Source organism: Limulus polyphemus, unplaced genomic scaffold (genome assembly GCF_000517525.1).
Source record: "Limulus polyphemus unplaced genomic scaffold, Limulus_polyphemus-2.1.2 Scaffold1877, whole genome shotgun sequence".
In the NCBI taxonomy this organism is placed as follows: Eukaryota; Metazoa; Arthropoda; class Merostomata; order Xiphosura; family Limulidae; genus Limulus; species Limulus polyphemus.
The window spans coordinates 40,966-47,748 of NW_013667487.1; the positions used below are offsets into that span (position 1 = coordinate 40,966).

The 6,783-nt window shown below is 35.6% G+C and overlaps 1 protein-coding gene across 1 annotated transcript in view; it reads left to right on the top strand.

The window, feature by feature from the left end:
• Window positions 1–6,783, top strand: part of LOC106465231 (transmembrane and TPR repeat-containing protein CG4050-like) — a 99,381-nt gene that overhangs the window by 26,636 nt on the left and 65,962 nt on the right. The window contains exon 2 of the mRNA XM_022393087.1: window positions 2,045–2,179. The gene's annotated coding sequence lies outside the window, so the exon portion shown is untranslated. The remainder of the gene's footprint in view (window positions 1–2,044; window positions 2,180–6,783) is intronic.

The following is a 6,783-nucleotide window of genomic DNA, read 5'->3' on the forward strand; positions in this document are numbered from 1 at the left end:
ACAAATAGCGTCTGTAACGTTATATCAGTTCATATTAAACATTCAATACTTGGTTGGTCCTTCTTGTACTCTATTAACCTCTGCAAGGCAACGTGGCATGCTGTCGATGAGGTTTTTGATGTAACTAACCGTGATTTCATCCCAACTTGTCACTAAAAGGCGCTTCAATGCAGCTACAGTAACTGGTTTAGGATCGTTTCGGGATTTTACCGGTTCAGTCCTGCCCAACAGTTCTCAATGGGATTACAATCTGGAAACTTTCCTGGCCATGGTAATTTTGTAACGTCCTTTTGGTCGAGATAATCCTGTAAGATACACGCACAGTGGGCAGTGGCATTGTCATCCTAGAGTACAAAGTTATTGCCAAACCTAGCCCTAGTATATGGCAAAAATATCATCTCCATATGATTTCTGTAGGAGGCGCCATTAACATTTCCTTGCAAGATATGAATAGCAGTTTTTCCACCATAATGAATAGCTGCCCAACATGTACTGCACCGCCTCCTGCGTGTTCCCTGTGAGAAAGGCAGTCTTCCCTCATACGTTTTCCAGGCAAACGACGAACACGAATCCTATCAGCAGCTTTAACAAGCCCGAAACAAAACTCATCTGAAAAGATGACACGTCGCCAGTGTCCTAACTGTAAGTTGGCATGCTGTCTTGCCCAAGTAATACGGCGACAGCGGTGAATGCTTGTTAATATCGGTTTGCAGATAGCCCTTCTTGCAAAAAAAAAACCTTGTTTGGTTGGTCTCTTATTCACTGTTCTTCTGGAATGAATGTGTTCATGCCATTCTTGTCGTAAGGTATTTCAAGACTTCTTTCGACCTTGGCGTGTCAACCTGATCAACACACGGCCATCTTTGGTAGTAGTCTCTCGGCTTCTACCAGTAGACTTTCCAGGAACAACGTTTCCTGTAGTCCGATGAAGTGTCAGGATTCTGGGAGTATCCTAATGTTCTAGTAATGACAGTTTGCTTTATATCATTTCTGTGGAGTTGGCAATTTGACGCCCTATAACTTCTGGCACGTGACGAAGCATGACTCTACACCAAGTACAGAGACATTGTTTGAACAAAGCATTGATCTGTTTAGAAAAAGATTACATCTAAACCACGCCCTTTTATACAAAACAGGTGTGTATGTGTGGTTTGGCGAACAGATACACAATTCAACTTATACAGACCAAAATAATAACTCATCCATGTTCGTCCAATCATACGCTACCTTCTATGTTACTACTTGGACATTTACTCAATAACTACTCCATGCATGTAGACAATAACATCAATATAGAACAATACGCAAACATTTTGGCCAAAACTATACTTCTTTAAAACAAACTCCCAAGTCTGTTAGTATCTATCATATTTCGTTAGTTTAGGTAACAACAATTTAGCAGCTACTTGAAATGGAGAAGATGAAATATAAGATCCTTATACGCAGGTAATTCTCACTTCAAGAGAAACTGACGTATCTTTCAAGGAGTAGAAACTGATAGACTTGTCGCTACTGAACGAGAGGAGTGATTAGACTCGATAGCCCATTAACATCCCCAAGAACCGTGTAATTGCAAAAGAACAAAAATTTTCTTCATGTCAGAAAGTAGGAGCCTGATTAATGATTCAAAAGGTTTTAGAAAACACCAGTTTTTTTTTTTACCTGAAACCGGGATGTTACATTGTTATAATAGAGGATATGGTATGGCTGAACCAAGGATAATTAGGTAATTATTTTTCGCGAGTTTGAATTTAAAAAAACCCCATCTAGCTGTAAATTTTCGTCTTCAAAAAAATTTCACTTTTTTTTTCGTTAGTATTACATGATTTCATGTTTTCATAAAACTGACGTTAGTTTTATCTTAAAACTGCTTTTCCAAGTCATAATGTAATATTGATAAGTGTTAAAACATTTATGGAAACCTTTGTGTCATTAAAATAATTTCCAATAAAAAGCTTTTCCATATACAAAAAAAAAGGTATGAGGAGATACGTCTCCAACATTTACATGTATTTCTGTGATTTTAATGATTTATTGTATTCAGAAGATGAGGACGTCGAACTTAAAGACAAAGCAGTTGAAGATGTGAGAGTGGAGATCATGCCACGCACGAAGTCTACTTATTTTCCTTTTGAAGTAAAAGCGAAATATATATGAACTATTATTCTTGAGGTGTAAGGTAAGATTAATGATGGTTCTTTAATATAACGTCGTCCCTGTCAACTTCTCACGAAGAGTTATAAATTGATACTGCGAATTTCAGTGGTGACGTCACAAAACGTTTTCCATACAAATTACAAAAGGTACACTTTACAACTGGGATATTATTTGTAACATATCTAAAATTAAACTGGAGGTTTCTTGCGTTTATATCAAATAAGAAATTTGAAAGTTTGTTTTATATTTTCGCACAATGCTACACAAGGGCTATCTACGCATATCCCTCCTTAATTTTAAACTTATAAAATAGATGGAAGGAAACTAATCGACAGCATCTACCGCCAACTCTTTGGCTATTCTAAGTGGATAGTGGAATTTGACTGTCACTCTAATAGAGAAATTACAGCCTCAAAATGCAGAGCGCGTTTTTTGCAGCAACAGGTCACAGCCCAAGAACCATTAGGTTCATAGTTCTGGCGCACTAACCATTGGGCCACTAACGACGAGACTGAAAATAATTATGTTTTTAATTTCATATATTGTTTATACATGTTTATGCGTTTTTTGCAGCAACAGGTCACAGCCCAAGAACTATTAGATTCATAGTTCTGGCGCACTAACCATTGGGTCACTTACGACGAGACTGAAAATAATTATGTTTTTAATTTTATATATTGTTTATACATGTTTATGTGTTTACGAAGATTCAAGGCTCAGTGGAGATAATGTGATATTAACTTAAAGAAAAAGCACCTTCCTCAGTTATTTGTTTTCTTCCTTCCAGGGATATCAGTTTTTTAATATTTCTTTGTATGTCCAGCACTGAATCCCCTCCAAGTTCATTATCTCTGACTGTCACGTCACGAAAAAAATACAGATATTTTTTTTGTTTCAATGGACTGGACTATACAAACTGACACGCCTGGTGGTTAGGGCGCTCGTCCCTCACTCTGAGGGTCGCAGGTTCGAATCCTCGTCAAACTGAATATGCTCACCCTTTCAGCCGTGGAGCGTTATAATATGACGGTCAGTCACACTATTCGTTGGTAAAAGAGTATCCCAATAGTTGTCGGTGGGTGGTGTTGACTAACTGCCTTCCCTCTAGTTTATCACTGCTAATTTGGAAACGGCTAGCGCTGATAGCTCTCTTGTAGCTTTGCGCGAGTTAAAACAAACAAACTGACACCGATATAACTAGAAGTTGTAATCAGTTCCAAACGTTACAAAACATGTTGTAGGTTTATAAATGAGCTTTACTTGCGATTTTATTTCTTCAGTCTTCCTGTTGAACAGGATGAGACTTCGCTCAAATTAAAAATTGTTTGTCAGCATTTAGTCACAATTTGAAAGATACCCATAAGAAGTTTAAGTTATAACAAGAGATATACTACCAAAACTTATCTATTATCAGATAAAACTGTTGTTGTTTAAGAAGTGTTACTTTTCACCTATCCCTAAGAACACGTATCTTAGGGGGAAAATAGTGAAATTAGGTTCACTATGCTTCTGCTAGTTAATCAGGTTTTTGTTTTTGATTTGTTTGTTTTTCTTTAAGGTAAGAATTATTTGCTTTATGTATCTCTCCTGTTATACTATATTTTGATGTTTAGTGAAATATATATATATCTCCTGTAATGTAATTACACTACCTAATGTTTGATATTCGGTAAAATAGTTAAATTCGTGTATTTTACTCCTGGAATGCAGTTAAACTACCAAAGTTTTGTGTTTAGTGAAATAGGTAAACTCACTATAATTATTTTAATCTAAATAGCGAATGTTTTTTGTTTTTGTTCCATCTTTCTTGTTGTTGTCGTTTTCTGACAGTCTTTATCGCCTGGAGTAAAGAAAGACTTTATAAGTGGTCCATCTTCGACTTTGTGTTTGAAATAGTAAAATGTTTTACAGGTTGTTGTTGTTGTTTTTTTTACTATGTTGTCTAAAGGAGTAAAGCATTTTAAACTCCCGATATCTGATTTTTGGTGGGTTTTTTGAAGGAGCAAGATGCTTTACAGGAACCTATCTATAACATTGTTGTTTGAATAAGTACATTATATTTCATTACACCAATAATTCTCAACGGTAGGTCATAAAGCAAGCAGCTTTGGGCTACCGCGGGCCAGAAAAGCTGTGACTTTCCTGAATTAATGAGTTGTCAAATGCATACGTAGGCCTTTACTACTCTGCCAAATAACTATGTGGATCTTGAGCTGTAAAATGTTGTGATTTTGTTGTCTGAAAGATTAAACCTTTTCACAGGAATCATCTCTAACTCACTAAAAAACTATTCCAAATTAACCCATGCTGGACTTTATTTTCTTAAGGAGTAAAGATTTTTAAAGTGGCCAGTTTCTGATTATTATGTCTGAAGGAATAGACATTTTACAGGGGCCCAACTCTAACTTTGTTGTCTGAAAGAGTAAATTATTTGATATTAGTTTATTTTTGACTTTGTTGTTCTAAGGATTAAACATTTCACAGGGGCATTGTTTGACTTTGTTTTATAAATGAACAAACTGTTTTACATTGGACTGGCCCATTTTAGACTTTGGTGTCTGCAGGAGTAACCTGTTTCACACGAACCCATCTTTGACTACTGTGTGAAAGAGTAAATATTTTACTGGAATCTCTCTCTAAGTTTGTTGTCTGAAGGAGTAAATTTGTTTTATAGGGGATATCTCTGTCTTTGTTGTTTAAAGAAGTAAACTGTTTTATGTAGGACATCTCTGACGTTGTTGTCTGAAGGAGTAAACTGTTTTACATAGGCCAGTCTCTGACTTTGTTTTCTGAAGGAGTAAACTGGCTTATAGGGGCACTTCTGTTTAATAATTTAACCGAAACCTAATTAGTTACGACTGAACTAGAACATAATTGTTAATTAATGATTTAACCAGAACTTGTACTTTCAACTGCTGAACGAAATACAGCTACGGTTGTTACTGAATACAATTACTAATGGCTGAATCAAGGTATATTTTAAGGTTTAAACTATCAATTAATCACAAATGGGTGAACATAATCTATTTTAACTACTGAAAACGATATTGTGCTGTTTCCGATGGCCCATGTTTTCATCCAAACAGAGTTAAAAAAGTACAATTTCGGCCCATTGTGACATTACAATCAATCTTTAGGCGGAAAGAACAAAACTTTGAAACAAGACATCTGTGAGCACATTTTAGCTGGAGAGAATTAATCTGTTTAATGCGGTATACGAGAAGCAACACAGTACGTTTGTTGAGACATGCAGGAAACCTGCGCAAGTAGTCGTCATGGAAACGACTCACTCCGGTTTTGGTGTTGTCATGTCCTTAAAATCCAGTATCGGATATTTCATTCCAATAATGTAACTTTTCTGTTTCATCTTTTATCACAATTACTGCTTTCATTACGAAGAGAAGAGTGTAGCATTGTTAATTCAGAAAACGTGTTTTATTATAACGAAATAAATATTACGCTCAGCGTGGGTAAGAAATTAATACTGTTGAACTGCTGTAGCTTATGTTACCTTTTTTTATTTATTTTTAGCATGTTTTATTTTTCTATTCTTTTTTGTTAGTCGGAAGCGATGGTGCAGACAGTCTATATGACACTGCAGTCGACTGGACCACAAACAAAAGCCATCAACTATAATAAGAGAGCTTGCGCTCATGTGAACTTCTAAGTAAAAGTGATGGTAGCATTATGGGTAGTACTTTCTAGTAGTCACTATCGTTATGGTCACAAATCACTATGACCAAGATGCATCGTCTGTCCTGTAACAGGTGTAAGGCCTGCGGTTAGCCGAAAGGAGAAGGTTGTCACTGTGTGATCTTCTTCACCATTCTCCGCACGCTGAATACTAAGGAACGTAGCGAAGCCTTAGGAGATCAATCATCATCATAAGGAGAGAATAAGCAAAAAACATTTTGAAGGCGGCAAAAAGCATTAAACACTAGAATACAACCCGAAAGGTTAAAAACCTGTTATAAACATTTCTGGAATTTAGAATCGCAATTTTTATTATCTTAAATGTTAAAATGTAAGGTACAGTAAACACCTAGAGAGATTCAAATGTAAGTTACTGTAAAAACCAGGAGATTTTGAAGTGTAAGATATAAGATACTGTAAACATCAAGAGATGTTAAAAATTGAGGTAGTGTAAGCACCTGAAGATGTTTAAATGTAAGTTACTGTAAAAACCAGGAAATTTTGAAGTGTAAGATATAAGATACTGTAAACATCAAGATATGTTAAAAATTGAGGTAGTGTAAACACCTGAAGATATTTAAATGTAAGTAACTACTGGAAAATTTTGAAATTTGAAGTAATATATATATCAAGAGATGTTATAATGTAAGGTACTGTAAACATCAGAATATGTAATGTGTAAAATGCTATAAACACCAGAATTTTTTAAAGTGCCAGGCATTGTAGACTGTAACGTATCTGTTAAAAGATATAAATGTGTACTTATCCTGACATTAGACTTTCATTTTGTGTGACTTAATACCGGAATTTTAAACTATCAATAGTTCCAATAAAAATATACCAATTGTGTTTGGTTGGTCTGTCCCCGTCCCACCAAATATGCTCGCCCTTTCAGCCGTGGGGGCGTTATAATGGTACGGTCAATCCCACTAT